Source organism: Cyprinus carpio, chromosome B8, assembly GCF_018340385.1.
Source record: "Cyprinus carpio isolate SPL01 chromosome B8, ASM1834038v1, whole genome shotgun sequence".
Classification (NCBI taxonomy): Eukaryota; Metazoa; Chordata; class Actinopteri; order Cypriniformes; family Cyprinidae; genus Cyprinus; species Cyprinus carpio.
The window spans coordinates 4,639,416-4,648,929 of NC_056604.1; the positions used below are offsets into that span (position 1 = coordinate 4,639,416).

The 9,514-nt window shown below is 33.5% G+C and overlaps 1 long non-coding RNA gene across 1 annotated transcript; it reads left to right on the forward strand.

The window, feature by feature from the left end:
- Positions 1-271: 271 nt before the first annotated feature.
- LOC122138217 lies at positions 272-5,773 on the forward strand. The gene is made up of 3 exons (XR_006155396.1): positions 272-1,163; positions 2,213-2,276; positions 2,590-5,773. It is a non-coding gene; the product is annotated as an uncharacterized LOC122138217 (long non-coding RNA).
- Positions 5,774-9,514: the final 3,741 nt, after the last annotated feature.

A 9,514-nucleotide genomic window follows, 5' to 3' on the forward strand; every position in this document is an offset into this window, starting at 1 on the left:
TTAATGACAACAATTAAGCTAAATTTGTTTACATTTGGACCTAGAAATAGTTTTTTAATTTAATACAAATGTATTATTATAAACTGTACTCTCAGCACATTGAGTAAAAAGCTGATTTTAGTTAAAAAAAATCTTAGTATGTTAATAGGTGTTTTTTCTTGACAGCAACACAGAAAAATTAAATTTAAAAAATAACATGGTGTATTAGTTCATCATTTTGTGATATGATTGATTGATTTTTAGTTAATTTATTTTATTTCTTGATTTATTTTTAAATCCTCAACATTTCTTTATTCCCAAATTTAAATTAAGAGCCCAAATGTTCAGTGTGGTCCCAGAGGATTGGAAATATCTGACCCATCTTTGATTTATGAGCTTCTTTAATAATTTAGTCCTGCAGGAGGCGCTGTGCATTAGTCCAACCATAGACTGTATAAAAACAGTCCAACGCAAACTTCACAATGGCACTGAAGGACTAAGCTTCACATGAGTACATGGAACTTATTCATATTTATCGCGTTTTCGTCAAACATTTATGTTATACTGTAAAGCGTCATATCCGTTGTAAATGTTTCATAACTGGACGTCCCAAACCTTTGTTCAAATCAGTAATTGCGTGTGGCAGGATTTCCATTGTTTGTCAGCACACAGAGATAAGAACATGTTTAACGCATTTGATTTGGTTTAAAACTACCAGGGATTGTCAGAAATGTGGAGCATGAGTAGCAATTTCCTCCTAAAATATCTGAGAGAATGAACACAGTACATTCTTAAATGAACAAATAATAGACTATGTCCCTCCCCGGTTCTAACAGCTTCTAAACCTCTGAAAACTCATTTAAAATACTCGTTTGCTGGATTTTCGTGACTTGTCAGAGCTTCAGTCTGGGTTTTCATGTTTCTCCAGGCAACAGGAGGCAGAATTACCATGACAACTGACTCGAGTGAGGGATGAAGGCCTGTCAGACAGACATCTATCCCGAGAGCCATGTGTGTTTGTGATCCCTGAGCCACCGGCCCGCCGTGAAGCCCTAATAACCTGAAGATACTAACTACAGCCAGATCTCAGATCACTCACTGAGCTCAGGCCAGATCTGATGATGTCTTCTCACATCTAGAGGAATAACAAACCTCCAAAAGCACATTTATTTGATTAAGACGAGGTAATATGTGCTATTACTCACAATTCATCAGATGCTGAATGCATTACAAGTATTACTGAAGATTAGGGCTAGGGTTAGGGTTATAGAATTGTCTATAAATTAATTTTGGGGTATATCATATATATAGTAAGATCAGAATATATGGCTGCATAAATCAGGAAAATTGTAAAATATTATTAAAATTCTAAATAGCTGTTTTCAATGTGAACATCTGTTAAAATGTAATTTATTTCTGTGATCAAAGCTGAATTTTCAGCATCATTCCTCCAGTCTTCAGTGTCACATGATACTTCTGAAATCATTCTAATATGCTGATTTTCTGCTCAAGAAACATTTCTTATTATTATCAATGTTGAAAACATTTGTCCTCATTTGTAAGTTGCTTTGGATAAAAGCGTCTGCTAAATGACTAAATGTAAATGTATATGTAAAAAAAACAATTCAATCTGGTTTGGAATAAAAAAGCATTTATAATGTATTTGAACAAAGTCTCTTATGCTCACCAAGGCTGCATTTATTTGATCAAAATAGAATATTAATAAAATATAAAATAAGCAGTATATTGATTTCTGAAGGATCAGGTGACACTGAAGACTGGCATAATGATGCTGAAAATTATATCCTATATAGATTTTACATTAAAAAAAAACATGTATATAGTTGAACAAAAACTAACACTGAAATAAAATGAATAAAAGCTATGTAATCACTAAAACAAATCACCAAAATTGTAAAATGAAAACAGAAAAATAAACAAAAATAAAATCATTTTTATATATGCATATATATATATATATATATATATATATATATATAGTAAATACATTTATATAATATACAAAGAATTATAATATTTTATTTAAATTCATTAATTTATATAACAATTTTTTATATTAATATAATATAAATGTGTATAATATAACAATATAAAAATTTAATACACACATTTGTTTATTTATTTATGTTTCAAATATTCTTGGGGGTCATTAGCGATTCATGTAAGTGGGGTCAGAGAATGTAGCTAAAGTATGTATGTGTTCTTTACACAGATTTACCATGGTAGCAGTATTTTCTGCCAAAATGAAAGGAGAATGGCAGGCCGAAGTCCGACAAGTAGGCAAATATCCTTAATGCTTAAATACTAATCAAATGTTAAACAAATATATGCAAAATGTCACATGTGTATTTCCAAACATTTCATGTCTTCAGTAAGGCTGAAGTACCCCTACATCAAAACTAAACTAGAAAACCTTTTGAATCCGTTCCCATATCATATTATGTATAAGTCATTTAAAAAAAATACATGGGAGAAAAAAGTAGCATATGTAGACACAGATTTGGGCTTTAATGCCATTAAAAGAAACTGAAGAAAGCATGATATTAATTCAAACTACTTATTTTAATCTGCTAATTTTCTGTTTTATAGGTTTAATCACACATTCTTTCCAGGCAGCCGCCAGAGTTCATGAACCCCGTGAATGTATTTCCTGCTGCGATCAAAGCATTGTTGGGAGGTTGAAGTGTCGTAGTTCTCCTGAATTGTTCTAACAGTTTAAATCAAGCGCAGCATATGTGACAGTCTATGTGTCTAACACAATATCATGGCAGTTTAATGAGAATTTTAAAGTTTTGGTGAATCTGTGTTTTGTGTGTGTGTCAGTGTGTGAATGAAATCTTTCAGTATTCCCCAGCTGCCCTGTGACACGACCAGAGCGCATGCATGTGAGGGTGAAAGAGGCTTACTGTGGCGGCACATGACTCTTCCCATAGTCCACCTGCTTCACATGTCCGTAAAAATACAGCTCCAAAATCTCTAGCAAAACTACTACCACAAATCCAACCACATGACATATGACAGCACCAATAATTAACAAGTAACAATGAGCTCTTTGCATACTGCTGCTTAGAATTCAATTAAATGCAGGCAGGCAAAGAGATCTCATCACATGCAAATGTCAGCGTTATACAAGCCGAATACAGCTGGACTCAGCACTCTGGAGCTGAGCTGATTTACTGCTTTTATTTTGGCATGGATTAAAAACAACCCGTTCCATTGCCTCGCTCTTTAATCTCCTCCTGGGTGACCAGCGGCTCCAGAGACTGGCGAGGAAACCTGGCAACCCTGTTCACCGTCACACTACTAAAATGCTCACATACTCTTGCTGGGAATTATTAGAATTTATTAGAACTTCAACATTGTCTTAATGGTGCACAACACTGTCTTATTGCTGATCATTCAAAGTGCTTAATATGAGCATGAAAAAGAAATAAATAATATACACTGAAATGAGAATAAAAGGAAAGTGATTTTAGATTCCTTCAAATTTCAATAAACGAGACTGTGCAAAAAACACATTCAAATTTGCTGTGCAAATGGAGATTGGCATTATGGAGGTTTGAATTAAAGATGTAGTTTGTTGATTTTCTAGAAGTTAGTCATTTTATTAGAAAAAGATTGTAAAATTAAAACTTGTTAAATGATTAACTGTACAAGTTACCTTATCATACAGTAAATTTTTATATTTAAAAAGGCAATACATGTCAATTTAGGTTGGATATATTAACATAATAGCACAAAAATATTAAAGTTTTACAATAGATAATCACTGTGTATTTTGGCTATTCAACAAGTATTTTAAATATAGTGAAAAAGGCAATGCATGTCCTTTTAAGTTGGTTGATATATTCATATAATATCATTATAAAATATATAATCATAGACCATTCAGTTGGTTGATATATTAATATTGTATTATTTAATTATTAATTATAGTTATAAGCTGTGTAATATGAGGTGTATAATAACAATGTATTCTGGCTGTTCAACAAGTATTTCAGATAAAACATAAAATTTATTTAATTGATTAATTCATTCAATGTCATTTTAAGCTGGTTAATAGTGGGTTTTTTTAAAGGCAATGTGATTTCAAATTAGTTGATATATTAATATTACTTCATTTAAAAGTATGAGCCATAAAATATATAATCAAAGTGTATTCTGACTATTCAACAAGTATTTTAGATACTAGTTAAAATGTATGTCATGCCAATTTAAGATGATTAATATATTAATATTTATTTAAATACGACATATACAATTATGAGTTGTATAATATACACTGTGTTTTCTGACCATTTAACAAGGTTTTTAGATAATAAATTGTATTTGAACAGGCAAGTTGGTTGATATATAATTTATATAAGCTACATAATATAAAATCAAAGTGGCCATTCAATAAATATTTTAGATGCTACAATAAAAAATAGCGTGTCATTTTAAGTTGGTTTATATATTAATATTACATCACAGTGTGTTCTGACCATTCAACAATATTATTTGTCTCCTGAAGTATTTAACACATTTGTGCATTGACAGTTTAGATGTTGTCACATGCATGTGGCATGTACATCTACATTCACAAAAATAATAGAAGCGAAGCCGCAAGAGGCTGTAATGACCGCAGCTTTCAGCCTTTGAGTGATCAGCACAGTTTGGACACATGGACAGGCCATCTGTCTGCAGACAATCTCACACATGCGTATGTCATGTATTTGGGTGACCAAACCCTTACAAAAAATTACTGCAGTTTTTTTAAAAAGTAATACTGCAGTTTTTGTTATATGTTACAAAAAAAATTGGACATGAAAAAAATGCATTAATGCCATTTACTGCAATAAATCTGAAGTACTATTGAAATACAACTGCAATAGAGCTGTAGTATTACTAACAAACAACTGCAATAGAACTGCGGTATTACTGTAATACAGCTGAAGCAGTACTACAATTATACTGCAATAAATCTGCAGTAGTACTGCAATATATAATACAACTGAAGTAAAATTCAATACAACCGAAGTGCACTACTAATAAAATGCTGTACAGTAACACTGAAATGCAACCAGAATATTCAGAATAAGTTTTATTTGCACACAACTGCAATATAATGAAAAACAGTGAATATCTTAAACAGCAATGCAACAATAAATTATTTTGCTTTTCTTTAAGCTTAAAACAACAGGCTGAGAGTTAAACTAAATGTGCTTAGTGTATATTTACAAATCATGCACATTTCTTCCCTCATTATTCAGAACTTACCCTCATCGTTTCGCTTGGTTCTCATGACTGCCTTTATCTCAGATGTGGAAACACTATTTTGGATGTAGTCTGGAAAAACAAACAAACAAAAACATTCTCAAATTTTAGTTACACTTTTCACTACAGGCATAAATCTTAGATTAGATTTAAAAATAAATCTTGAACTGTGATGTCACCAAGTGTTTTTGAAAAGTATTCATTCTTCTCACAGTTCATTTCTTATGGCATACTGATCAGAATGAACAATGTCTTTGAACACTCCAGGTAAAAGAAGTTAACAGGATGTTTCACCCAAAAATGAAAATTCTGTCAACAATTACTCACCCTCATGTCGTTCCAAACTCGCAAACCTTTCGTTCATCTTCAGAACACAAATGAAGCTCTTTATAATGAAATCTCAGAGCTTTCTGTCCCTCCACTGATAGTTCATGCCACTACCCCTTGGACAATAACATGCATTTCTGGAGAAAAGCATAGACCAAATCATGTTTAAATACTGTACAGAGTGCTCCACAATTATCATTTATCAATCTTTATCATTTTGTTTTTTCGTTCAAAAATTCTAACCTTAAATAATATTAAAAAAAAAGAATAATTGAAAAATATATATAATTCACAGATATATGTAAAAATACTATTAGAATACAGTATATAGAATATATGTGTTCCACAGTTATTGTGCCCCCTTCATTTAAAGGGTTAGTTCACCCCCAAAAATTTAAATTAGGCTGTGTTTTACTCAACCCAGAGGCATCCTAGGTGTATATGACTTTCGTCTTTCAAACAAATCCAGTAAGAGTTTTATATAAAAAAAAAATTCCTGGCTATTCCAAGCTCTATCATTGCAGTCAGCGGGTGTTCCAGTGCTTCAGTCCAAAAGAAGTGAAATAAAAGTTCCCATCCATAAAAAATAAGTGTCTCACACGGCTCTGGGGGGTGAACAAAGGCCTCCTGTAGCGAATCGATGTGTTTTTGAAAAAACAAATCCATATTCAAAACGTAATAATCACTTTAATCTAGATTGTGCCAACAGTTGTACACAGAAGCAGCCCCGGGCTGATGACGTATGAGGTCGGCGTTGCACATGCGCCGGTGAGCCTTGTGAAACCAACGTTTGTTAACAGGATCAAAGGAAGCAAAGTTTCCTTACCTTAGCAAAGGAAAACCAGTCTTCTCTTGGCTTATATCGAAATCCTCATTTTGTACTTCTAATTAGTGACTGTTTTTTTGTTTTGATCTCTCTGCTGCGTTTCCGCGTGCGTTACTTATGAGCAGCACATACGCAAAGCCGAACTCATACATCATTCCCTCAGAGCTGCTTCCGTGTACAGAAGTGAGCGCAAGCTAGATTAAAGTGATTATTAAGTTTTGAATATGGATATTTTTCTTACAAAAACACATCGATTCGCTACAGGAGGACTTTGTTCACCCCCCGGAGCCATGTGAGACACTTTTTTTATGGATGGGTGCTTTTCATTTAACTTCTTTTGAACTGAAGCAATGCAACACCTGCTGACTGCAATGACAGAGCTTGAAAGATCAAATACAATTTTTAATATAACTCCGACTGGATTCGTCTGAAAGAAGAACATCATATACACCTAGGATGCCTCGGGGGTGAGTAAAACAATTTTCATTTTTGGGTGAACTAACCCTTTAATACTTTGTGTAACCTGTAACCCTCTTCACAGATAAGTGCTAATCAATGGCTAGGTGTGCATTACATGAGTTTAATGCATGAGGCAAAGAACCACCCGACATAAAACGGGTTGACTCCGTTGAAGTTGATTAAAATTGTGTAATACACACCTGTTAAAGCTAGGTTAAAAAGTTAAGTTAAAGCTGCCCTTAAAGAGATAACTAACCAAAAAATTAAAATTCTGTCATTAATTAGTCCCTCTTGTGTGATTTCACACTTCAATCCCATTGGAACACAAACAAAGATATTTTTAAAGAAATCAGAGAGCTTTCTGACCCTGCAGACAGCAAAACAACATAAACAACAAAGTTAAAGAAATTAATGAAACACAACATAAAAGTAACTCAATTTAATTAAGCTACACAAAAAAAAAAACAATAAATCAACGTGTAGGTGTCCAAAAAAACAAAACAAAAAAACACTAATTTACCACTTATTTACAAAAATATTGATCTGTAATGTGCATTCACGAGAGAATCACAATGCATGAGTGTTGTGTTCATGCAACAGAAGAAAAAATAAACCATAAGTCACATGGATTACTTTCTTTCCTACAAAAGTTAAATGTCTTTCCTACTGCGGTCCTTCATCAAAAATATCTATGTGTAAGTTGCATTCCTGCCTATAGAGGGATTCTTGTTTTTCATCAAAAATATCTTAATTTGTGTTTTGAAGATAAACAAAGGTATAATGGGTTTGGAACGACATGAGGGTGAGTAATTAAAAAGAATAATGACAATTTAATTTTTGGGTGAAATCTAACCCTTTAATGTTTGTGGAGTACAATTTGACTGGAAGGGTAGAACTAAGTTAATATCCATACAAGATCAGTTTGTTTGGTTACAGATCATTAGATCTAGCGTTCTGATTGTATGTGTGTGCTACAGTAAAAGCAACACATTAATTTAGAATGATGATTGAACTGATTGTAATTATCTATAAAAAAACAGTCATTGTTTTTCAATGTCAGTGGAGTCACCTTCCAGTCAATCAACAGAGAACACAAACCCATCAGGTGACAGAATCAAAAAAAAAAAAAAAAAAAAACATTGAAAAGAATTGCTTATAAAATAAGCACCTAAAATAAATCATTGAAAAGAACTTATAAAAAAATAGATTTCATTACCTTTCCACTCAATGCATTTCCAGAAATAAAGTCTCCTCAGCTCTCTCTCTGTTTTCATACTGAATTTGCACTAATATTGTAAATCTTCTTTTAGCTCTTTGATTTCATTTAACTCCTCAATCTCTTGAAGATCTCTTACATGGCTGAGGAGACAGAGGACTTGGTACATTTGATTTCTCCAGCACTCCCACACTTAAGACTGAAATCTTTACATGCATTTTAGCGAATCACTGAACTGCAGTTATATTATATCTGGACTATCTAGATTTGCACTCCATTGGACTGCAGTTTTAGCTGTTGAACTTTAATGAACTGGAGTTATATACTTCATTATACTGCAAATCTACAGTTGTACTTCACTGTACTGCAGTTATTTTTTGTAAGGGAACTCTTTATGAGAGCACAGATGTACTGCAATAGCTTCAAATGCCACAATAACAGACCTTGATATCCGTGACTATGTGATCACGCAATCATAAGATTTTATTAAAGCAGATAAGAAAAGGAGAGACGAGGACATGTGAAGGCTTGGTGGCACACTAGCTTTATGGAAAAACACCAGAGGATCACAATCCTTTGGCTTTGCTGTGATTGGCAGACACACTTAGCTTAGCATTGTTGCCATACAATCAGACTTTGGACATAGGCGCCCTCTCCACCCCACCCCTATTTCTTTTTTTTTTCTTTCTTCTTACTCTTTGTCTAAGTTGATCCTGAAGTTTTGAGTCTAGGTGGATTAGCTATCCCCTCACAAGGCCACTGACCCCTTCATGTGACCTCACTTTTGCATTATATCTGGAGATTTTGCTTTGGCACACAGACTGGAACTTTAAAAACACATTGGAAAAAAATGTATGGTTTGTCAGTCATCCAGGGCTTATGATGGAATGACGCTTTGCTGTCCAATAGTGACGTCCTGATTCGCTAATGAGGTGTAGAAACAGAATAAACGCAGAGAACTGCAATCAATTTGAGTGCGGAATCCTGAATGGGCGGGGTTTGGTAACTAAACGCTTGCATATGATTGGTCTGTTTGGACGCGTCGAAATATGTAATCTTATTATTAACTCTTAACTCGACGCTCGTTGATTAAATGAATAATAATGTTTTCAGCACCATTATTCAGATGTAAATTCTTGTCCAGACTGCTGCTGAAACAGCTCTAAAAACACACAGTTATCACGTGATAACCGTTACTTTTCTCAGCGCTGCTAAGCATAGACTAATCACAGTCGTTTGTGATTTACTGAATGAGGATTTTCGAGAAATACTTATTTTTTAGAAATTGGTTTAGTATGTCAGGTACTTATCCTTGAAAACTAAGTCAGTTTTAAATATACATTAAACGTGACGAACAAGAACAAAGCATTGTGATATTTGAATGAATGAGACTCGATGGTGGATGCAGCTTTATGTGCCCCCTGCTGGTG